General features: G+C 36.7%; 1 protein-coding gene across 2 annotated transcripts in view; it reads right to left on the bottom strand.

Annotated features, from left to right (window-relative positions):
- Nucleotides 1-26,103, bottom strand: part of LOC143363178 (uncharacterized) — a 108,841-nt gene that overhangs the window by 63,977 nt on the left and 18,761 nt on the right. The window lies entirely within an intron of this gene.

Raw genomic sequence — 26,103 nt, 5'->3', positions numbered from 1 at the left:
AGTTTTTTTACACAATTCACCGTGCTCGCGAAGCCGCTTTTCTAAATTATGAAATGTTGCATGACATTTTTTGATCCCATAACGTTCAAAAGACATCACTGCTGCACGCCGATAATTTTTTTGGCATTCACCTAACGTTAATAACATATTCACTTCTGTGTCAAAAGTAGCCATAATCACAATGTTACTGCTTGAAGAACAGCCCTAAACTGAAAACGTTTTCATAGATAAGTGAGTCAAACTCAAGAATTGTAAATATTATTGTTTGTGTTTCTTCATGAATAAGCAAAGGACTCAAGCGCGTATAATTCCATAACGCTATTTCCGAGCGCTTCAAGTACCTACAACTAGAAACTTCAAACTGTTATATCTCATCATGGAAGTATCTGACAAAAAAATGTTACAGACAAAATTGACTTGTTTTTTCCGGTAGAATCTAAATATGTAACATTTTATAGGGAGTTCCATTTAAAATTACAAAGGTACCTCCCCTCCCCCGTTAAAGGGGAAGGGAGGCCACTTCACGTTTATGTAGTCAGAAAGGCCCTTCAGTTCCATGCAATTTAAGACTAAGAACTTTAAAATCGATGGCATAGTTTTCGAGATATTGAGCTGTTCAGAGTTATTAGGGCCACCCTGTATATTTTTTTTTTTCATATTGTATACACGAAAATGGTGGAATTTACTCGTACCATACTGAAATATTTAGTAATTTATTAAATACTAACAAATTTAATAATGCAAAAAATATTTTGAATAATGACATCGCAATTTTTAGTGACGCCTTATAGTCGCCAATCGAGTGCTAAGTGTTAAAACAAAAAAATTGATAATTATAAGCACAGTCTCAAACTTTGGAAAATATGTTTCTAAGGATCATCTAACCGAAGAGGAAATGTGTGAATGCAGTCTTTACTCGATATACAGTGACACCCACCAATATTCGGACGCTCTTAAAAATCGTATAACTTTGTCAATATTGGACTATACTACTTGAATTTCTTTGAGAAGTTAGAAAAATTGGATCGCTACATAACGTGAAAAAAATGTTTCATTCAAATTGCATTTGGTCGAAATTAAAAAGAATGTACTAAAAGTTATATTTTGCAACTTTTTTGTGCGGACTTATATTAAAAATTTTAAAAGTACGTTTTGTATATCTGTATCGATTATACATATTCTGAATATTTCATCTAAATCGGCCAACGTTGCAATGACCTACAAACATTTAACGGTGAAAGTCGCAGAATTTTGGCCTTGTCAGGGAATTTCGCCCTTATGCGATCATTTTGGAACATCTGTAGCTCATTGCAACGTTGACCGATTTTGATGAAATTCTCAGAATATGTATCATTCATACAGATCTACAAATCGTACTTTCTCCAATGTAAGTCCACATAAAAAAGTTGCAAAGTACAACTTTTAGTATTTTCTCTGCAATTTCGACCCGTTGCAAATTTTGTAAAAATTTTTGTACATTTTATGTGCCAATCAATTGCGCTAACCTCTTAAAAAAAAATCCAAGTCGTGTGGCCCAATATTAACAAAAATATACGATTTTTAAAAGCGTCCGAATATTAGTGGGAGTCACTGTATGTCCCAAATATCTAGTCGATAAAAGTCCGAGAACAATACGGGTTGGGTATAGCCAGAGTTGTCCAGAATTACGATTGAATTACTCCAGGAATTATAATTGAGTAATTGAATTACATTGTAATTCAGTCATATTGTAATATATAATTCAGATCTGCGTTCAATTAAATTACAATGTAATTCGTAATTCCAATTGGTGTACAATTATAAAATACTTTGTAATTAAATTACATAAAATAGCGTTACGTATTATAAACGATGACGAGCTGTGCGAGACCAGGAGACCACTACTAATCCAATAACAGAACTTCTTTATTTCTCATTATTTTTTATGAGGATTTTACCAACATATTCGTGGTATTTTTCTAATGAATATGATATAATTCCGATATTTACTTGTGTAATGAACGATGTAATTTTCGGATGCAAAGAAGGACAGCGTATGCGGAAGATGAAAGACTGGCGTCGTGAGTTCAGGCCTTGAAATTAAAGCTTTTATATAATTAATTATTTTTTATGAGACTTTCACCAACATATTTGTGGCATTTTTCTAATGAAAATGATACCAAACACGATATCGTTCGGGTCGTATTTACACTAATGTTCCGTTAATATAATTGCAAATATCAGCGGAATTATATCATATTTGGTATCATTTTCACCAGAAAAATGCCAGGAATATGTTGGTGAAAGTCCCATAAAAAATAATGAAAATAAAGAAATTTTGTTATGGGATTAGTAGTGGTGTCACACGGATACACTCGACTCGTATTATGTTTACACTCCTCGGCGACCGAGGTCACTCGAGCATCGCTGTCCTTTTCTGCGTTCGGCAGTGTATCAAACAATAGTATCTTGCAGTCGATAATTATCCCTGGCCAGACCCGTATTTTGGACATATATCGAGTAGACACTGTAGATGTTAGTTAGTCATAAACGTTCATAACATTGTTACTTTAATCCTGCGTATTCCGCACTTTTGCGTCCAGTTGAATGGCTGACAAGTTGAATTTCTCAATTTCTATTTACTATGATCTGGGATGGAAAAAATAGCGGAATATTGGTTATTTCATGGGAAGCTTGAAGTGCAAATGTTTGGCCTACCGAAACTTTCAGTGATCCAGAAAGTCTCTTGTTCAATGAACTAATATTAACCATGACCGTGGAACTCGACCGTGGGACAAACGTATGTTTCACTGAAAAAACCCTGAACTTTAAATGAAACAAGGTTGCGTCACGTGGACAAAAGCCTTTGAATGGTTAAAATTATATTAGATTCCTGTCATTTTTAGTTTGGCGAGAAAGGTCATCACAGTGGTAATGGACACAGTGGAACCTCGATTAATTATCCGAACTGAACAGGGAAATAAGAGTTCATATTATAGGACAGTTGCTTAGTTAGAATGATAGATTCAGTCTTTGTTGATTTGTATAATAAATACCTCATTGATCGTCATAGATTAAACTACTTTTGAAAGCATGTTGGGATACTAGAGACTTTAGATATCAGAGATTCGGATAATCGCGGTCGTCGCAATTCAATTATCTAAAAATTATTACAGCGAGACGAATCTGGCAGAATAAACTCCGTTTAACGATACACTCGGGCAATATTTGTATTTTTATATTATACCGAACACTGTACTTTTTCACTATTGAACAATGAATTTGTAATAACATTTATCTACTAGTAAGCATCAAAAGTCATGTCTGTACTGAATAAAATATAAATGTAAAATGATCTAATATGACAAGTATAATAAAATATAAATGTAAAATGCTCTAATATAACGAATACAATAAAATATAAATATAAAATGATCTAATATGACAAGTATAATAAAATATAAATGCAAAATGCTCTAATATGAGAAATATAATAAAATATAAAATATGATTAAAATCAATATCGTCTTTGCTTCAGTGTCAAGTATTTCTAGTGTATTATATTATTATAATCATGCTAGTGTATTATAAATTCGTAACAGATACATCGATATTTAAACGTTTCCATTCGAGTTGCGCCGGTGAAGCACTAACGACAGTTGGTCCCAAGTCAAAACGATCGTCCCGTTATGGCTCCACAACGAGAACGGTTTGAACTTCCGTTGTGACGTTCGAACCATTTTTTTTTCTATCGTGTTTCTTCGCCACTATACATATTGTACAGGATGTTCCATTATGGCTGTTCTAACTGTCACAGCTTAAAATTGTAATGCAATAAAAAAAGTGGTTTGACACAGGATGCCTTCCAATTACACTTTTAATGTTCAATTTTTGAATTTTTAATTACACTTTTCATGTTTAATGCGGATTGTATGTACTTAAGACACAAACAAAAAGGTCGAATACAAAACTGTAGAAACATTAGAAGACTTTCGTTGTTGTAGACTTTATTGCCAGAGACTACGGATGTTTATGCAAATACCAACTCTCATGGATTATTTTATGAAAACTGAAGAACAAGCTCAATTTGCCAACTAGAAAATTGCTTCTAGTAAAAATAGAGTAGACGTGTCATTAATGTTTGTTACCATGCACGAGCAAGAGCTCCTTGACACAGACAATATTGATTTCGCATAAAAATCTGCAGTCCATTGCAGAACTTATTTGTTTGACTTCTTATTAGATTGATCGGAAAATTTCATTGCATTTTTTGAGGACATTTAAATAGAAAAATCAGGCAATTAAATGTTGTATTGCCAACTTTGTGCGGCAGCGTTCTAGTATCTTGTATTGCAATTTATTTATTTCCAACAATTATTCAGGTATCGTTATACAAAAGATGTATGAAAAAGAAAAGTTGCGAAAACCTTGACCCAACTCAACAATTATTGGAAACGAAGTGTTTCGTGCTATGTATCTCCAAAATAAACGTTTGCATTATCCAACTTACAGCGTACGTTCCCATACACCCTGTACATGAACGCGGATTCTGAAATAATTATCGTACCTGTCATAACGAAGTCAACAATTTCGCGGTGGAATTCGTGTTGCGTGTCGCTGATAGTTCATGCTTTCTCGGTGCCGTTTTCATTTCGATTTTACAAAGTATAATAACTCGAAAAGATTTTACTGTTTGAAAGAGTCTATTACAGAGACCTAAGAATAGAGTGAGGAACCCAATTACCGTGGGGGAGGCAATTACCGTGCCTATATTAATTATACTTATTCTTAAAGCATAACGAATATTAGAAAAGAGATATTAAATTTTTTCATTAAAATCAGTTAATATATATGTTACATACTAATCTTTTTCTTAATATTCATTATGTTTTAAAAATAAGTATAATTAATATAGGCACAGTAATTGGCACGCCTATGGTGATTGGGTCCCTTACCCTACATATACAAATCTTGATAAGTGTAAATAATCTTTATCATCAAAACAGGACACTCGTCCTTGGAGCTTCTTCTGTGGAAAAATAAAAGAAAGACACAGGTTGAAACAATGGCACCTTCTTGATGGTCTAATCTCAACATGCTTTCTGCGTGTCGATGATGAAACTTCATTCATAGCCCATGTATAGATCGAGCTTACGCAATAATTAGTCTAAGGGAAATCCAAGGTGATTAAAGTTGACGGTGAGTCATTTTTAATGAGCTTTAAAACGAATCAACAATATAATATCGGTCAAACGATCCGATACTATTCATTAGTTTGAACAGTTAAAATCGCATAAAACGACATAACAATGGTCCTGTCAGTCTAATTTGATAAACACAAATTAGTAAATAATATAACAAAAAATTACTGTTCAAATGGAATTTTTAGCAAATTTTTACTTCCCATTACGACTTATTTAAAATTCCATTTATATATTTTTTCGTTTATCTATTTACTTCCATTATCTTCTAAACTGCTCTATTTAGTGTATGTACCATTAAGTGTATGAAAGATTTTTAGTCTTTTTCAATGATTATTTACTTTTTAAGTTTTTAGTCTGTTTTCATAATCACTCGTATTTTTGTGCAATTAAATGGTCTGAACAACCAATTTCATTATTGACTCATACGATATATCGTATATTGTATATAAACAAAAAAAGAAATGATAAAAACGACAACATTTTTTGCATACACGTAATATATAAAAAAATAGCAAATAGAATTATTTCATGAATGAAAAGCACAATATTTTCCGAGTGTAATACTGGTGTTCATAGAAAAAATGACAACACGACTATCATGAAACAATGTTAATCTCGTCTTTTATTTTATTTCTTTGAATTATGGTCACGGCAAGTAATCATTTTTTAATAACATAACACACACACAAGTACACTGTTTTTTGTGATATTCAATTAATAACATTACATATTCAATTTATAATGTCATTTTGTTCAAAAAAAGTTCTGGATCTCATCATCGTTTCATAAAGAACATATTAAATTTCACGTATTATTTCCGATTAAATATAATGTAACAAGACGTTGCACCTAATTTCTTGACGGTGCGGTGCCATCATCGACATTCGCGTTATTAAACTTGACCATAATTACAAAACGTGTGTGACGCCAACAATGTTTTTCGTGGATGTAATATCTGTAAACCGTGTCGTTTAAAAGAAACCTGGACGCTTATCTGTTACAAGCATTCTCGACATAATTGCGCCCCGCAACAGCACTCTGATACCCTCGCTTTCTAACGTGAAACGTTTCACTTTTCTTGTCAGCGAAACGTGAACGCGTTCTCCCTCGTTCTCTTAATTCGTAGACGTAATTACCATTTGAATAATAACGATTGTGGGTGCATTCTCTCTCTTGGAAAAAGAATCGCGTTTCCGACATTGTATATTTAGTATGCTGGAGTCATAGAAGAGGAGTCATAAAAGATAATATATTCATGTTTTCTTGAAGATACTTTATGATGTGTAAAACGTAACCTTTTTTATTTAAATATCAAAAAGACGATCCACAAACAATCATTATAAAATGAAATATGGAAAGAATATTTCAAATGCTGTAGTTTAAGAAATTTACATTTAAATTTATGTTTATTACTCGAAATCGTTGGATGTTTTTATTATTAAAATAAAAAAATAAATGCATTATAACGTTCTTATTATACTGCAGATTTTTATGCATTTGTAGTAACGTCCGAAATATGAAAAATACGATAAAATATCCGACTTGATCAAATTTAATACTGTTCTAAATAAATTTCTGTTTAACATCAATTTTCATCAATATTGTTTAGCAAACGTTAGCTTGCATAAATATCCGCGGTCTAGTTAGTGAATTTTAATTTGTATAATTGAAGAGCTCATAGTGGATAAACATGTTAAGTGACATTTTTGAAAAAATGGAGATTTCTGGAGATTATGTATCCTAATAAAATTTAAAGTCGATTTTCTCAAATTCCCTAAATTGTTTAACATGTTCGGATCAACTAAGCTCTTCAATTTTAAAGTAACACTGTTTTATCGATTTCGTATTTTGAATAAGCACAATTTTTTAGTGACAGTTCCAATTCCTAACTTCAATTTTAATGTTTGCGATTTCGGCTATTTAGCTGAGAACGTATTTAATAAAAATAGCGTGCGAGCGATGTGAGGAAAGAATTGAAGAATGCGATTCCTTGTTCGGGAACGCGGTTGACGTAGGTCTGTCAAGTAACCCTAGCGTAGAAATTAATGAAACTAATGCTTCTATTATTCCGCGGTTGATGTATAGTTAGGGTACTCCTTCGTGATTACGTTGACTGTAGAAAATTACAACGTTGCGGTATCCGAAGTAACCGAAGTCACCGATTCGACTTCGCGGTAAGTATAATGCGCCCAAGGTAACTCGAGTGTCTGGATATTGTGTAGCACGTTCGCAAACGCCCACATACAAAGGTGAGTCACCAATATATCGAAGTAACTATTGAGTTCAAGGCCGTTGTTCCCACTTCATAAACGAACATTCCCACTTTTGCAACTCTTTGAAAACTGTTATTGATCTCTGACGAACGGGAATATCCTCGTTGTTATCGTTCGGTCTGTTTCGTTCGAAATGGCCGACTTTGCTGGACGAAACGATCTTGACATAGACGACGAATGGATAAAATCAAGGTCGAATAAATTTCATGCTACGGATTCTTGCGTAAAACCGACGAATTCAATGCGCTCGCCGGTTTTCACCGTGAACAGTTACGTGTTACAGTTCTTCTCTGACTTGCTCGGTCGAAAATTGGAATTTCATAAAACCAGCAGTAAAGAGATACTGCTAAGATACCGTGGGAACTTGGTGTAACATTGTACATTGAGTTTCAGTAACTTGTCCTGTTTGCAACCGTACAGAAGGATAATGTAGTACTGTCGATAATACTGGATGCAAATGGCAAAGTTTGCTTTTCGTTCAAGGTGAGAACTTCTTCGTGCAAAAATTGTAAAGTAACAAAAATTGCAAAATGGCAAAATAACAAACTTGCAAAAAGTACAAAAACTGCAAAATTGTAATATGGCGAACTAGAAAAATAGAAAAAATTGCAAAAATATCAAATTGGTAAAATAGCAAAAATGTTACGGTTGCATTAAAGAAATTCTTTAGTCACTCGATACGTATTACTCCAAATTCTAGCAGCAAAATTAAACAAGACACGAAAGTGGAAACAACAAATACGTGTGAATTCAAAGTTAGACAGCGTTACATATACAGGTGGAGAGTGATTTTTATTGAAAACTAAAAAAATTTTAACAACTAATTCGAGTACGCTCTATCGAATGGTGATAGTTGCAACTTCCGGGACTAACCGGAAGTCGTTTTTTTTAATGGGACCTGGTATTTTTTATTGCATATTCAAATTGTACGCAAAAAAATGTAAAAGTTTTGTCCGAGACGTTTTTTTCGAAAATGCCTCCATTGGAAGGAAAATGAATTCCAATGTATGAATTCACATTTTTCAAATTAAGGATGTAAATATAATAATGAATTTGCACACGTTACAGGACAAATAGTGAAGGACAATATCTTCTCTTAACGAAATTAATAAAGAACTTAATAGAAGTAAACTATGGAAATAAACAAAAGAGTAACAAGGATTAATAAACAGGAAATAATTAGGTATCTAATATTGGTTCACGTAACTTGAAAAAACAAGTTTAAATGGAAAAGTGTTTAACGTTGGTGTTTTATGGGCCACCATTCTGCGTGATACAGAGGTCTATCCTGTTTTGGAAGGAATCGACAGCACGAAGAATTTCATTAGCATTTAACAATTGAATTGCTTCTTTTATTCTTTCTATCGTATTCTCTCTTGTCGTTGGGCGTTCCCGATACACCAGGTCTTTCATTCTTGCCCACAAATACTAATCAAGTACGGCCAGGTGACCGAGGAGGCTATGTAACTGGACCATATTTGCCTATCCACTTATTGGGAAACATAGCATTCAATATTGTACGAGCAGCTCTGAATGTATGTGCGGGACATGCGTCTTGCTAGAGTCACATGTTCACTCGCAATTGCAGTGGAATATTTTCTAGTAAATCTGGAAGATCTGCTTCTAATAAAGCACAGTATTTAGCACTGTTAAGATTCCCCTCAAGAAAAAGAGGACCTACGATCTGATTTGCAATAATGCCGCACCAAACATTGACCTTCTAAACATATTGACGATCTATGTCCGTCACCCAATGAGTTCCAAGAATTACCATCTTCATCACTTTGAAACGTACATTCATCAGTGATTAAAATTTTGCGATGAAAATCACGTGGTTGTTCTCTTATCCAGTTGGAAAATGAAAGTCTCTGATTCAATGTTTGATAGTGCGTCATTCTGTAAGGGTGCCCTTGTTATTTTTTTGTTTATGTCCATACTTTATGTCTATTAAGTTCTTTATTAATTTAGTCAAGAGAAGATATTGTCCTTTACTATTTGTTCTGTAACATGTGCAGATTCATTATTGAAAATTATATCCTTAATTTGAAAAATGTGAATTCATACATTGGATTTCATTTTCGGTTCAATGGAGGCATTTTCGAGAAAAACGTCTCCGACAAAACTTTTACATTTTTTTGCATACAATTTGAATATTTGCAATAAAAAATACCAGGTCCCATTAAAAAAAAAACGACTTCCGGTTTGAAAATCCTATTTCCGGTTTCTACTTCAGTTAGAAAATTCATCAAATACACGAGCCATTGAATAGTAATCTGATGGAGCGTCTGATCATAATCTACCGATTCTCCGACATCCAAGGATGTTACGTTTGTCTTATTCAAGCCTTGCTAAAGTTGTATCTATTACAATCATTTAACTTAATGCCGATTAAATCCTTGACATGTAGTATTAAACCGATCAGACAAATGCCGACTTGCACCACTTTTGTATTAACCAGCTCAAATAGCACATTGTTGCATACGAAATGAACAAAATTTTGCCGTTCGCAGCATAGGTGATGGTACTAAACCTACCACGGCCGGTCAAATTGACCTTTTCGAACTTCTGCGTACAATTTCGTACATACAACATTATCACATCGTTATTTATCTTCACGACTTTTCTTAAAGTATGTATACGATGTATTTTTCAGTACTTATTCCTCGTTTTATTTTATTTTTTTTTCCAAGAAATATATGTAACTAAACAATCTAAACATAAATCATAAATCTAAATATAAATGTAAACAATCAGTATAAAAGAAAGGCTATTACGCACGTGCCAGGTTGATAATACTGTTTCATGGCAAATACATCCAAACCGCAAAGGTGGGCGACACTACAAATTTGTAAATCGAGGAGAGAGCATCGCAGTATTTTCTATATAATTGAAAGTATATAAAAATAAATTTGTATCGTCATTTCAGGGAAGTTGTTCGTCACACGTTTAATTATATTAACAATCACCTTTTTTAAGGACCGGTCATTTTGACCGCGCACGGTAGGAATAGATATACAAGAAGTGTCAGTAGGTTTAATGTTGTTAACAATCCGCGGTAGAAAATGGTCTAAAATATGCAGCAGTTTGTCGCGGGCAAACAGAGTCGACTGACTCTCGATTAGAGTGTATCGCATCGGCGCGCGGTCGTCGTTCGCTGGTCAAAGAAAAGACAGGCGCGACAGAAGAAGAGGACAGAGTGCGTTGCGTCTCTTGTCGCGCGTCGTCGCGTCGGTTGCACGCGCGGCTCGGCTCGGCTCGGCTCGGCGCGGTTCGCGATTTGCGCAAACGTCTTGATCGCTTGTGTACCAGGCGAGCAGAAGACGAGAGAACGTGTGTACCGCGGTGTGTTGCGCCTGTTGGACCACGTGACTCGTCCGCGGCACAACACACGCGTGCGTGACACGAGAGGGACACGTGAGCGGCAAGGCAAGGGTGCGCTTGTCACGGAGCACGTTTCTCGTTTCGTCTCGTTTCGTTCTTCCCCGTTTCGTTTCGAGAGAGTCCCGGAGAGTCCACACCGCCAAAGCGGGCCACGTGTGCACGGCTTACCTGCGTGTTCGAGCAGACGGCCTGTCAACTGATTCGGGAAACAGAACGCGCGACCATTGTGCGGGCGGCGATCGCCGAAAATGGAAACGAACCGGTGGACCAGTTCCGGGATAGCTCCGAGCATAGTGGGATTATGGGACTGCTTTAGGCCTTGCTGCGGTCTTCCGGTCTGCTCGACGTCTACGTTTTTCTCTTATTTATACTGTCACGACTCAGCGATATTCTACCGAGGGCGGCTACTACCCCTGACAGAAAATGTTCGATCCCTCGTCTTTTGGTTACTACTCCTCGCAGAAAATCGATTTTGTTAATTACATTTTTTTAAATGTACAGGATCTTGGAAATGATATCGCGAAATATTATGCTTAGAGTCATTGAATTGCAAAACTATGTCGATTCCAGGAGAACAACGGATTTTAAACGCGTGTTTTTCTCGAAAGGTACCTTTTTGCCTGGCGTAGATGAAATCTTAAAAACTATATAGCCGATTGCTTTGAAATTTTAAGAAGCTATTCCACATACTTACTACTCGTTATCTACTGAAATTACATTTTTATCATTTTTACATTACATGGCTCATATTGTTACGACGACGTCGCGGAATTATGGCAACTTTGAAGTTGCGCCTTCTACCTCCCTGTCTGCGATATTCGGGAGATATTGAAAAGATTTGAATTGAAATCTGTAATCGAGAGAAGTCGACTTTTATATTAACATTTCAAGATAATCCGTGTCGTTGTAGGGAGAGGACGTCGAGCGATACCAGGGATATAGAATTTATAATTATGTTGTAAATAAATAATGACAGAATGCTTAGTAAGAATTTAGTGTATATAGTTATAAATAAAAAATGTGTTCTCCGGTGAGAAAAAACTGAAGCCCTCGTGTCTTACATTGTAGAGGAAACTCTAAAATCCAGCCAAGGTTATCGACGCTTTCAAGCCTTTTACCCGGAAGAAAATTTCACACTACAGAAAGTAGGGGATAATCCGGGAGGAAAGCGTCCGTGAAGCATGATGATGGCTCCAACAAAACTTTCCGACTACGTAACTTCTATCGACCGGCTGGTAAGCTATACGCAGTTTAGCATCGTCGCAATAATAAAGCACTTTGCTCCAACCAAACTGTCTTGAGATATTTCGCCGTTTTCGTGAATTCTATTTCTACGATTCAACGAAATTCGATTATTTCGTTAAAGTTCTACAATAAAATTGCTATCAACGAAGTCGCGCCTCGAACTTGCCAATTATCAAGAGCACATCCGAATAATCGTATGAACCTTTCATTTACCCCATATTGATCCAAAACTATACTTTTATTTTTCATTACAACTGCTTGTTTCTCGCGGACTTGGAGTTACAGCAAGACCTCGGGTTATTAGCGATTACTTCGCGATTGAATCGTTTGCAACGTAGAGTTTATCTTTTACATGTGTTTTCTAAGGTGAATCTCATTAATAAACGAGATTTTAATGCAATTGCTTGGATTTGATCACCAAGAGTATTGTAAAAGCATACTACGAATTAATTGTCAACATTGATCCAATAAAGTTCACGATACAATGAAGTTTCTTTCAAGCATAAAAGCGATACTTCACGCCCACTAATCGAATATAAAGCGAGGGAAGGCTGCATAGTGATTCATCCCTGCATTGAGCAACCGTCAGGCTGACGGATCAAGAGCAACACACGGTTGCTAAAAGTTTTACAGCGAACAAATTGAACAGGAGAATCGCTGTAGAATCGGTTGTTTGCCAAACAACACTCGTTGCTTAATTTGCGGCCCAGACTGCCGCACTGCGGCACGACTATCCCAGAAAAGATTTCGTTCGTGTATAAAATATACAAACATTTCATTAATATCGGCAGAAATATTCGTTTCAAGCGTGGAAAAATACATTAATCGAAATACGCATTTGTAAAATCAAATATTATTTCCACGAATATAAACACAAATAATTACTTCGAGCTAATCAATGTAAGTTCAAGAAATCTCTGAAAATATTTTTCCTTTTCGTTTCGAACACTATCTTACCCGGCACTGGTTACAATATAAGAGGGAGGGCACCGTGTGTCCCTGAACTCGATACTTTCGCCGCCATTGTGTGCTCATTGCACAAAACATTTTTGCATCGACGGGGCGCGAGCCAGCGCGCGCGCTTGCCACGCTTTAAAACGAGCCAATAAATTAATGTTACCAGGCGAACAGGAACCGTGGAGCTCCGGTCTCGCGTGCGCTTTTGCAAAAAACCTATTGTTAACATGCTGCCCTGTTAAGTATGTAATAATGTTTCAACAATCCGCCGTGAAATTCAACAACCGTTTTTGCAATGTTCATTTGCGTGCAGGCAAACGTTAATCGTGATAACGGCCTGCAAGTGTAACATTAATTCGCGAGAGCGAGAGAGAGAGAGAGAGAGAGAGAGAGAGAGAGAGAGAGAGCAGCAGAGACCGCTGCGCAACAACCGCTCTTGAACTTTGGTCATTTTTCTTTTTTTTTTTTTATTTTGCTCTGCTCTTTTTTTGCGACGATGTAGTAAAGAAGTTTCTGCCACTTCATAGTCCCTTGATCTTGAGTGTTCCGTATTGTTCGCTTCTGTTTTCTTTTTGTATGGATGTTTGTTGGACCTCTGGCGATTTTGTCGGCCGGAGGTGGAATCGATTGTTCCGTTCGCGTAAATGTTATTGTTTAATTCAGATCGGAGTGTTGCGGATCGATGCTGTTGGATGTTCGAGATTTTAGTATCGCGCTGAATAAATTATAGGCATATGTAAGCTTCCTGGTACAATTATACGCCACGATCGTTTCTTTATACATAAAGTATTTCCTACTGTAGTCATTATTAATTGTAATTATTATTGTAATGATAAACATTTCATTCTTTCGAATAATCAACATAATTAGCCACCTTTTCTTAGGTTAGCTTGCGACGATTAAGACCCGCATACCTCGCAGATTATTTATAACAGTTCATTACCATAATTATTCCTTTTAACTGTTTTAAATAGCGACAATTATGTAATTACACGATTACCTTACATCAGACCATATATGCTTATGTAAGATAATTAACTAACGTTTCAACTGAAATATCGACGTAAATTAAAACGCTTGGGATTTCACAACTCTTGATGATAAAAATTTATGAATTTTTTAAAAATAAAAGGATTATGCCAGTTCAAAATGGTCTAGTGACTTTTGGCTAACCCTGCACGAAGGTTTGAATTTCTTGATAAGAAATCCTCCACAGCAAAGTTAAAATTATATTTGAGCTACGACAATGACGAAACAAAGCGTTACCATGATTTGTCGATGATTCGGATTTCTTGATATTTTTCATAGCTATCTTTAACTTCTAGAAAGTAGCCAATAATGCTCGAATATGTATCGTCCTCGTAATCTGATCTTGTGCAATCAATTTCGAAATATTCTTCGGAAAGAATACATACTATAATCAGTAGAATGCACAGACGTCGTGTAACCCTGAAGGGTTGATTTCCGAGTTATAAAATGCGAATGAATCTGTTACAGCGTCCAATAATTTACTAAGCAGCGGTCACCGCCACGTCAACCAATTAATTTCATCGGCGAACACGCGTGCTCCCATTAATATGTCACCATCACCCCATCCAAGGGGTTAAATACATTCAGCTGTGACGCGCGTATTTAAGCCGCACACCCGCCGCCCAGTCACCTAATACCTTTTCAATCCTACCCTATAGTTTAATCACATTGGCCGATGTCACAATAAAACCCCCGAAAAAATGTTTTCAGGTTGAGTAACGCCCCTGGCGTACGGTGAATGGTCCAGAGGTGCGCAGAAACTGCACAGCTGCACTCAAATCCCCCTCAGAGCGACGCGTGCATGCATGCGATCGGAATTTCCACGTGGAGCATATTCCTTGGCTTTTGTTCTTCCCATAAAAATTCCATTGGAACAGATACCTCCGGAACCATGTATCTAGTTTCGTAGCTCCTGGACAACATCAATTTCAAGTCCATTTTTAAAATGCGTCTACTCTAATCTCACCTGGGGACTTCTAGTTCTTCAACAAAATTCTAATGAGATTTTATTTTACACAAGGTGGTCGAAAAAGTCTTGGCACTAAAGTATCTTCGTTTTTTTTTTGTTTTTTTTTTTTTTGGAGATAACAAAAAAGTTCATTAGCAAAAGTCATTAAGTATAAAAAGGACTACAACTTGGCGATAAAGCATTTTTGTGGGTGGAGTGGTTTCGGAGACTTTAAAGTCACCTCGAGTGTTTTAAACGGAATCATATATTATTGTATACACTAGCTGATGCGTCTCGGCATTTTCTGTTAAAAAGTACTAATCTATGTACTTATGTCGGAAGATTATTACTTTAGGAGATATTTTAACTTCAATATTGTAGAACTTACTGCGTCCCATATTTTTGTGTTCTGCGTGTATAGTGGTCGTGCGATCGACAATCAGCGAGGGAGAATAATAATTTCTTAAGAATTTTACTAATAATTCGTTAACAAATTTTAATCAAATCGAAGGCCGGCAAAATGCAATGTCGGACACGTTCCTTTCCACGTTGCATTTTGAATCACTGTCGTAAAACCATTAGACACTGAAATCTGAGGAATACACAGCGCTTGTTTATTCCAAAATACCAAATTTGTAAAAAAAAAAAGGAAAAGAAACACAAAAGATAGCAGCCACGGAATGTGAACACAAAATAAGTCAGAGTGCTTTGTACGAGTAATCTGCAGAATTCTCTGAACGAGTTGATATTACGAATTTTAATAGAACAATCTCATTCACTTGAGTAAAATTAAGCTACAAGCTTCGCGGTTGAAAAACTTGATATTTTTGAACAGAAAAGGAACGAGATTCTCCCGTTTGAAGCGCTCGTGAATGGATCAGAGTCGCACAGCTGCGCGCTCGAGTCCTCGCGACGCGTGCATGCCGGGCGATCGGAATTCCGCTTTCCACGTGGGGCATATTTCTTGGCTTTTGTCCGCACTCGGAAGCGAGTGCACACGGGCATCGTAGTTGCTCATAAATAAGGCATAACCATGAACGTGGCGTAGGCGACCGCAGAGAAAGAAAGAGAGAGATCCCGAGCTTCTCTGCTCGTGCGTGTCCTCGTGCAGGACGCGTCCTCCTTGTCCTCTTGCCCGCACAATGAGGGTAGAAGAGCGTGCAGGCGACTTCCAGCCTTCCAGGCTTCCAGGGTAGGAAAAAAGCGTCAAGTGGCCACTTATAGAGCACGCTTTTGTCGCTCGGTGTATCTACTACGAGCGCGTATTATTCCCAAAGCGGACGCGTATTTATACGCGCAATCTTCAGGAGGAAGGCGTGGGCAGACCCCTGAATCTTATCCCCTTTCATTGGCCGGCCACCGTTCTTTTCTTAATCGCTTAGCGCGATGCTAGGCTATTTCTGGACGACTCTCTGCATCAGGTGTCTGCGCGTGACGTTGACGCTTCGTTAATATTGATTGCGGTCGACGTGCAACTCTCTTTTAGCGACTTTCTTCGATCCTGTCTTGGAAGTAGGCTCTGCGGATCTTTGAGCAGTGCAAAAAAATAAGGTGGGAAAACATTTACTTGATCAAATAAAATGATCGTTTTAGAAACGATACCCCTGGTAAAAAGGACCCAATTAAACGAATCAAGCTGTTACTATGGATAGTTTATTTTTCAGCTGCATGGTCATAAAAGAGGAACTCGGTTTATAACGATTTTATCCTACTACCCTATTTACCATATTATCTCATTCGTGCATCAATCCAAGCTGCACCTTATATCGTACCTATACTACTTTGAATACTAATTTTATTTATTTCTTTTTTTTTTATTATTATTTGTTTGCTTTTTTAAAGGGAGAATGAGAAAATTTTGAGACTGATTCGAGAAATGGTTTTATCATGTCTAAGCATTGAGGACATCTTCTTACCAATCTTCATCGCCATCTTCTAATACTTTTAGCAATACTTCTTTATAATTCTTAGATAATCACGGACAAAGCATTATTCAAGACAGTGCGTTATTAAATATTTTATATTTGTGTTCTATTAATATTTCCCTCAAAATTATAATAATTCTTCTACCATTTATTTCCAATATCTGTAAAATATTATTATTTATTTAGAATTTACGCCTAAATAATTCAACAATCACATTTACGATTTCATTGAAAGACAAAATATATTAATTTTGTTTAATACACAAGCACTCTAGTATTTTACAAAAGTACGCATGCCATAAATTCGTGGAAATCTGCAGTCCATTGTGAAGCGAAAGAACCAAAATTTTCTACACAAAGAAAATAATAAAGAAGAATTATTTTCTATATTTTTATCATTTCCTCAAGTGTTCCTTAATCGAGTCAGGATGAAATAAAAATAGGAAATTAATAAGTATTGATCGCAGTTCGTGTCTTCGAAGTTGCTACTAGAGAGTTATTTTCAATTCGCCAAAGATATTTTTCAAATAGGCTCGACGATAAACGGTTATTTGTTTAATCCTTTCGAGTCTAAGCCGATAATTTTGATCCTCGATTCCTCTTGTTATTACACGCCGAGCTCGTTCCTATCGTACAATTCCTGAAATCGTCTATTTTCCGTAACAACCGTATCGTTCCGTCGTGCGCCATAAAGAAGACATCATCATTGTTATTATTATTCCAGCTATTTGCACCGGGGTTTCGCTTAATCTTGTAACCGATATCGCGACCAACACGCAACCCGATCTTCGGCGAAGTAAATTCATGTTAAGCTTCCAGGAACAAGTGAACAACTTGCCGCGAGTATGTGTTACACCATTTTGTTGCCCCAGCTGAGCACAAAGTAGCTTCTCGCGAAACTTCGTGAAAGAGTCCGCTTCAGTTCTGCTACACACCTGATGTCATGAGCGCGCGAGACAGACAATACAAGTTGTGCGATCCGACGTGGCAACAACGGTGGGATTAACACGGGAATCCCGGTTGAACAACTTAAAAAAATTAATCGATATTTACTTTAATTAATAACTCTCCGGTTTTCATAAAAAAAAATCCTAAACACCTAACGTTAAAAGGAAAGAGAAATCCGTACCTTAGAAAAAAATTTGAGTAACATGCTGAAAGTACGATAAAAACGTATACCTGCCAGATTAAATTCAAGTTCACCTCAGGAAACCGGAAATTTTTCACTTTTTTTTACGCAATCCTGTAGGTTTTAGCGAGAAAATGCTGAAAATCCAAGTTTCCATCCTAGGATGCCACTAGTTCAAAAGTTATAAGTGCGTAAAGATGTGTGATTTTTAGCGTTTTTTCACAGGCAATGGCACTGCTGCCATGTTGGTATGTAGTGACCGGAGCCGCTAGATACATGGCGGTGCTCTTGCTTGTCGAAAACGCTGGAAATCGCACATCTTTACACACTCATAACACACTTTTGAACTAGTCATCTCCTAGGATGGAAACTTGGATTTTCGGCATTTTTCTCGCTAAAATCTACAGGACTGCATAAAAAAAGGTTAAAAATTTCTGGTTTCCCGAGGTAAAGTTTGAACCCACTTAAATTGTCTGTTTTCCAGAAAATGTTAGAAATGATGATGTCTTATGTTTAAAAAGACAAAGATTCCTGCGTTAATAGGAACCATCGCTTTCGATAGCACCAGGCATCCGGGTTATGATATGTGTTTACTGGACACGGGGCCAACGCCGTCGCGGGATAAGGCGAACGATGAAAATTATTTATTAAACAGTAAAATAGCCTCGCGAGCCTGGTCAGGAAATTACCGCGACGGGGAAATGGTTAATTTCGCGACGGGCGAAGGCGCGCGCACGAGGCTCGACCTAAACCGCGTCGCCGATAATATCGTAATACGGTGGAAGTGTTTCGCCTTAAAAGCGTGACTCGACCCGGCCGTATAATCATAATTCCACGAGGAAATTTTTAATTCGATCGACGATTAAAACACGCCGTCGATATATCGAAGGATTCTGGACCGGGGATGTAGCCGGTCGCCGCGTCGAGTGAGTTCACTTTTAAAGATGAGAGGAGGATGATTTTCTTTTTCTTGTTGTTTTTTCTGTTTTCTTTTTTTTTTCTTCTCTCGTTTTTCAGAATGTGACCCCGTAATCTCTGCCATCGCCAATTCTTTACCTGGTTATTAGCAAGTGCCTGGGATCGAGCAGGGTCCCCGCCATTAGACGCGAACGTAGCTAAATTGTGAAACAAGAGCAAAGGGATTTTATGAAATCACGCGAATCACCAAACGAACTGAATTTTATCGATTCCTCGTACACCACGTGTCTACCGTGTGCTTATCGTGTTATGTATCGTGAACGGGTTGCAATTTCTTTTTTCACCATTGCGTACCTTTACAGATTGTCTTCGAACTAACAATTATTGATGAATAATTTTTACTGTATTTTCACTTCGATATTCATCTTTCTTACTTGTATCTGATTTTTCTAGCGGATCATTAATGGGAGAGTTTTTGAATCGAATTTATGCAAAAGATTATTATTTTCCATAAAAATTCTCGGTCTAATGTCGAGGGTTAGAAAACACACAAATTAACAAATCAATTAAATACTATCATGTGAATGATTTTAATGAACCGAATGAAATTTGAATAATATTTCACGAGATGATCTTTTCATATCCAAGATAGGACGATTCTCAACGAAACAGGCGAAGCTGTATGCAAAGAAAAATTCGTTTATACGTTACGTTTCTCTTCGTTTATTCACAAACACCTGCAGCGTAATAAAGTAAAGAAAAAGGAAGGTTAGCATGCAAACGAAGCAAGTAAGGATTCTGAGCAACAGCACAATGAAGCGCGCGCGGAAATTGTTAACAAGCGTGCGCGCAACCAAGCGCAAGATGTCTGTTCATTCTTTTCCCGCGTTCAGGTCAATAAGAGGGATCCGAATTATTGTGTTCTGCAGTTCCAGCTACAATGATCCAGAAATTTGCATAACACGTCCTCGTTACGGGCACCGCTTGAAGCCTCGCGGAAAAGAAACAGCAAAGAAGTGTCACGGGAAGAATGGAAAGGAGGACTCCCGCCGTGTGTTTCTCGTGAGAAAATCAGGAATTTTTTGAAAATCCGGTAAATCCTACGCCTAACGTGGCATTGTATCGTGTTTCTTTCGAGCTAGAAAAAAGGAACGGAGTAAAAAGGAGGATCGCAACAAAGGGCGGACATTTATTCGCAGACTTCGATGTCACTCGCGAGGGAAGAGACGCGGACACTAATGAGAGCACTAATTGTCGCAATCAAATCTTCAGAAACTTAGTGCGAAGGAAGTGGGTTCAATTAAACTTTATATTAGCGATGTAACTCTAGTCCCATCGGCGCACTCTTACCGAATGAAATTTACTTGTAATGATCCCGAAGCGCAACGAAAGCAAACTAATAAATGGAGCATATCAAGGTGTCCAGTGAACGAACATAATTCCTTGATAGTGGCCTCGTCATGTTGAAAATTGGTGTATTGCAAATTTACAGATGTCTCGCTAAAGAGACCTAATTTCTTTATAACCTATAGCTGCTAAATATAATTTATTTAGCAGTTCATTGATTTTACATCAGCAATTTGTATTTTTAGGTGGGTTAATGGTCCCATGATATGTTTGTTCGTGTAAGTATCATTCACTGGTGTACCTCTGCTCATTCATTAGATATTGATGTTCACTCTTGGGTCATTAATTTTTTGTTTAGTCCTGTGGCAGATTTCTAATACAATTTATAACTATCGAATATTGTTTGAACTATATTCTGGAATATATAGGGTGATTCCTAAGAGGTTTTTAAATAAGTTTTTTCCTTTACGAAAATATTCTTCGCGCCTTTGTTAACTACTGTTGTTAAGGAGCTATTAACGAAAACCACGGCCCAATCAGAGCGCGGCTCGGCGGCAGGTGCTGCCGAGCGTGGCGTTGACATTGGCTGAGCCGGAATCTATCCGCTGTAGCCGCGCTCCGATTGGTCCGTGTTTTTCGCTAATAACTCCTTAGCGAAGTAGAAAAAGTTACTTCAAATGACCTCAAGAATCACTCCTTTCAACTTTTGCCCCTTGCAACATTTTTGGGACACCCTGTACGTTCTTAGCAAGACAGGTTAATAGCTCCTGGGAATCTCTCATTTGATCGTATCACTAATTTTGGAGCGAAGGTAGCGTTCGAAGAGAAAACGAACGTTTGATTTTCGTAAGCGGATGTCTCGGATCTGTTATTGTTAAGAGGGTTCGCGGAGGCCCCGGCAATTAAGCAACACTCGGTTCGTCGGTTACTTTTAATTGTTCTTAACGAGGCTAAACGCGCCCGTGGTCCACGTCACGGCGCATAACAATGAATAACGGTCGCGGTGAACGAGCCCGTTTACTTTGTTCCCTATTGTCGCTGTCGTTGACAATGGCCCGTACACGCGAGGGTCCAAAATGTATATATCATTGACGTGCGAATCACCACACGTTTCAAATGGTTCTACACACAGATCCGGGGCTAAATCGTGCGGCAAATAATTATTCGACAAAAATTTCTATCTCTTCAGCCCGCGCTTCCGTGTAATTTCTTACGCTGCCGACGAGCATGTGAAACTACAACACAATGCCAGACGCCATAATAATTTTAAAGTGCACTGTATCTTTAATAACGCTTTTGCGCTCCTGTAAAATGAACAGGCTGCAATTGAGGTAATTGAGGCTTGAACGGAACCCGCTGGAAAATGCAGAATTAAAGTCTTCACGATCCATTCGACACGTCATCCTTTTTCAGAAAATAGGAATTTTCAGAAAAATAGTTGATTCGTAATAATGTAAAATCCTATTTTGTTGGGTAATTAATAATTACCTATTTTCAAACTGTAGTTTCTATGCATTTATCCTTAAAAATATGCAACACATTTAGAGAATCTAAACATATTATCCTATTATTTACAACTCATTAAAATGATTAAAATAGGAAATACATAAATATGTAGCCACTGTATCTTGCAAATAATATAGACCAATTTTATTTTGCCTAAAAATCCGCAATTCACTACCTAAATGTTGCATATGCAGGACCTTTTGCCATAAATGTTATGTAGAAAGTACGATTTTGCTTGAAACGGCATTATTCTCTGAATCATTTCAGTAAGTAGTCGATAACACAACTGAATTTCGAATTTCTTCTGATGGTTTTACTGTTTTGTATGTCACCCATGCATCTCTGTCATAAATGCATAGCGTCAACAATCTAATAATATTAATTATGTATGAAGAATTATATTTTACATTTTGTTAACACGTTCGCGGACGTGAATGCTATAGCATTCGTTTTCATAGTGATGCAAAATTACATGAATGCTACAGCAGTCAAATTTTAAAGCCAATTTTTATTCATTTAATTTTATACAACCTTAAGTTTTTGTAATTAATATACATTTCAAGTTTACGTCTAATCAGATTTCGGATAGTACAACTAGTTTCAAGAAAAATTGCCTGTCTATTTTTGCAGCTCACTGAAATTTTTACTGTCCGTGAACGTATTAATAATATTTTATGAACAATATTTTACATTAAGTACATAAAATATCGTTAACCCTTAAGTGCATAGGTAAACTAAATATTAGGAACATGAATGCATACATGGGGTCCATTGAGGACCCCACTTATCTAATTTCTTGCTAACTTTGATTACAGCAACAATTTATTTCTGTAAACTTTCTGTAAAACTTTAAAATTTCTGTAAACTAAAAACGGCGCGGCTAAAAATTTTAACACAAAATCCAATACTGGGGTCCCTTGCGGACCCCACTCATGCATTTAAGGGTTAAATACGTACTGTATAACAGTACTGTGCAGTTCCGTTTCGAAATCAGATATCAATCATATCCCGTGCAGTGAAAGCTTCGTCTCTCGCTACGACAATTTGTGCAATACTTAATTTCAAGTATCGCGCGAACAAGTTTTAACATTTCAAGGATTACATGTTAAAACCAAACAAGTTTTCGACGTTGCAAAAACCGCTTACAAGAACTCTCGTTTCATTAAAATTCCAGTCTACTTGAGTTTCCAAACTGTCTCATAAATCACATCAATATTGAAACAATTGTAATGAACAGATTGTCAATTTCACGTATTTATAAATACATCAAATTCATTAAATTAAAATAGGAATGTTTGAATGATTAGATTGTGAATTTGATGTATTTATTACAAGAACGAGTTGACAAATTACAAAATAGTTAAGGAATTTGAGGAGTAGAAGAAAGACACTGTTACATTATTTCCAACTTACCAGAATATCTAATTTTTGTAGAACATGATAAATGTTCGCAAGCGTCTAGCAGTCATACAAAATTGACGGTTAATATATTATGATACACCGTGGATTATCTAGTAATTTAAACGGAACAACGTATCACCACCTCCGCGAACGTGAAAAACGCAAAAAGGGAATGAAATCTGCCGGAATCGCTTCTCGCGTCTCGCACGCGTCTCGACAGCTTGTTAACCGGTTTCAATCGCGTTCCATTTACTCCTCGAACTAAAAGTTACTGGAATAAACGCACCCGTAACGGAAACCGACACTTAACCTCGATTATTCAATCTCGAAACTCGAAGGAGTCCGCCCCAGTATCGTACCAAATTTATCTGTGCTTTCAAAAAAAACCAAACTTTTCATCTCCGCAAAAACCACAAAGTAAAAATCAAAGTGTACCTCTTTTGATAATTATGAAAAATTGATAATAGTTTTAACCCTTTGCCCTCGAAGCCATTTTAACCCTACAATGAAACATTTCTCCCGACCAAAAATATTTCCCTTCTATATATATTTTTTCATGCTATACATACGAAAATGGCGCAATTTACTCGTACAGTACTGAAATGTTTAGTAATTTATTAAATACTAACAAATTTAATAATGTAAAAAATATTTAGAATAATGATACATGAATATTTAGTGGCGCCTTACAGTCGCCATTCGAGTGCTAAAGGTTAATGCCTTCACAGTTTTCTATTTCGCATATTTCTCTTTATCATGAACGCATGAAATCCACAATATATTTGTTATATATTTTTTCTATTTTTTAATTTATCGTTTTATGTCACATCGACTCTTTGTATGAAATACACTCGTAGTAATGAGCGAGCGTATCTTGCAAAATGTACAGAAGAACGTCAAACGAATATTATATTAAATATTTCTGTTTAATACGATTTGGATAATTTTCTACAGAATATGTTAACAAATTTAATATCTCTTTTTTAATACTCATTACGCTTTAAAGACGAGTATAATTAATATAGGTACAGTAATTGGTACCCTCACAGTAACTGGGTCCCTTATCCTAGACGCGTTAACCCTTAGCACGCGAATGGCGACTGTAAGGCGCCACTAAAAGTTGCTGTATCATTATTCAAAATATTTTTTACATTATTAAATTTGTTTGTATTCAATAAATTACTAAACTTTTCATTGCTGTATGAGTAAATTGCACCATTTTCGTATGTATAGCATGAAAAAATATACAGGCTGGCCCACATAACTCTGAACAGCTCAACATCTGGAAAACTATGCCATCGATTTTAAAGTTCTTAGTCTTAAATTGCATGGAACTGAAGGGCCTTTCTGACTACATAAACGTAAAGTGGCCTCCCTTCCCTTTTAACGGGGGAGGGGAGATACCTTTATAATTTTTAATGGAACCCCCTATAAAATGTTACATATTTAGATTCTACAGGAAAAAACAAGTCAATTTTGTCTGAAACATTTTTTTGTCAGATACTTCCATGATGAGATATAACAGTTTGAAGTTTCGAGTTGTAGGTACTTGAAGCGCTCGGAAACAGCGTTATGGAATTATACTTATTCGTGAAGAAATAAAATGTACTTTAAATTAAATGTTCAAAATGTCCACCACGGGCTTGTAAACATTTATTTACTCGAAACATCAAAGTTGTTCTAACGTTTTTTAACATTTCGGGAGTCACTGAAGCGCAAGCGTCACGTATTCTTTGTTTCATATCCTCTTTTGTCGTCGGTGGTTCAAACATAACTTTGTCCTTTACATATCCCCATAAGAAAAAATCTAATGGTGTTAGATCGGGGGATCGAGGAGGCCATTGACGAGGTCCTCCACGACTTATCCATTTGTTCCCAAATTTTTCGTTCAAAAATTGCCTGGTGATGATTGCAAAACGTGGAGGAGCGCCGTCTTGTTGGAACCACATTTCTCTTCTAACGTGCAGTGGCACATCTTCCCAAACCGCAGGCAAATGATTTCTTAAGAAATCACAATAACTTGCAGATGTTACAGTTTCTTGAAAAAAATAAGGTCCAATCACAAAATCTCCTATTAGGCCACACCAAACATTTAAAGACCATCGATGTTGAAAGGGAACCCATCGCATCCAATTTGGGTTTTCCACGGCCCAATAATGCAGATTATGTCTATTTACATGCCCTGAATTCATAAAAGTGGCCTCATCGGAAAAAAGTATTTTGCACAAAAAAAGGTCATTTTCCACAACACCCTGCAGCCACTCACAAAATCTTACGCGGTGATCGTAATCTGCTATCGAAAGCTCTTGCGATAAAACCATGTGATATGGATGATACTTTTGCCGTTTCAAAATTCGTTGAATCGATGAACGACTAATATGTGATGTTTGTGCAAGTGTACGTTGACTAATATGAGGATTTAATGTAATTGCAGCAAGAATACTGGCACTATTATTTTCATTAGTGACAGCTTTACTAAGTCGCTTTTCTAAATTATGAAATGTTTCTAAATTATGAAGCGCGTATAATTTCATAACGCTATTTCCGAGCGCTTCAAGTACTTACAACTCGAAACTTCAAACTGTTATATCTCATCATGGAAGTATCTGACAAAAAAATGTTTCAGACAAAATTGACTTGTTTTTTCCGGTAGAATCTAAATATGTAACATTTTATAGGGGGTTCCATTTAAAATTACAAAGGTACCTCCCCTCCCCCGTTAAAGGGGAAGGGAGGCCACTTCACGTTTATGTAGTCAGAAAGGCCCTTCAGTTCCATGCAATTTAAGACTAAGAACTTTAAAATCGATGGCATAGTTTTCGAGATATTGAGCTGTTCAGAGTTATGTGGGCCACCCTGT

The sequence above is a fragment of the Halictus rubicundus genome, chromosome 2, assembly GCF_050948215.1.
Source record: "Halictus rubicundus isolate RS-2024b chromosome 2, iyHalRubi1_principal, whole genome shotgun sequence".
In the NCBI taxonomy this organism is placed as follows: Eukaryota; Metazoa; Arthropoda; class Insecta; order Hymenoptera; family Halictidae; genus Halictus; species Halictus rubicundus.
This window is presented reverse-complemented; position numbering and strand designations above follow the sequence as displayed.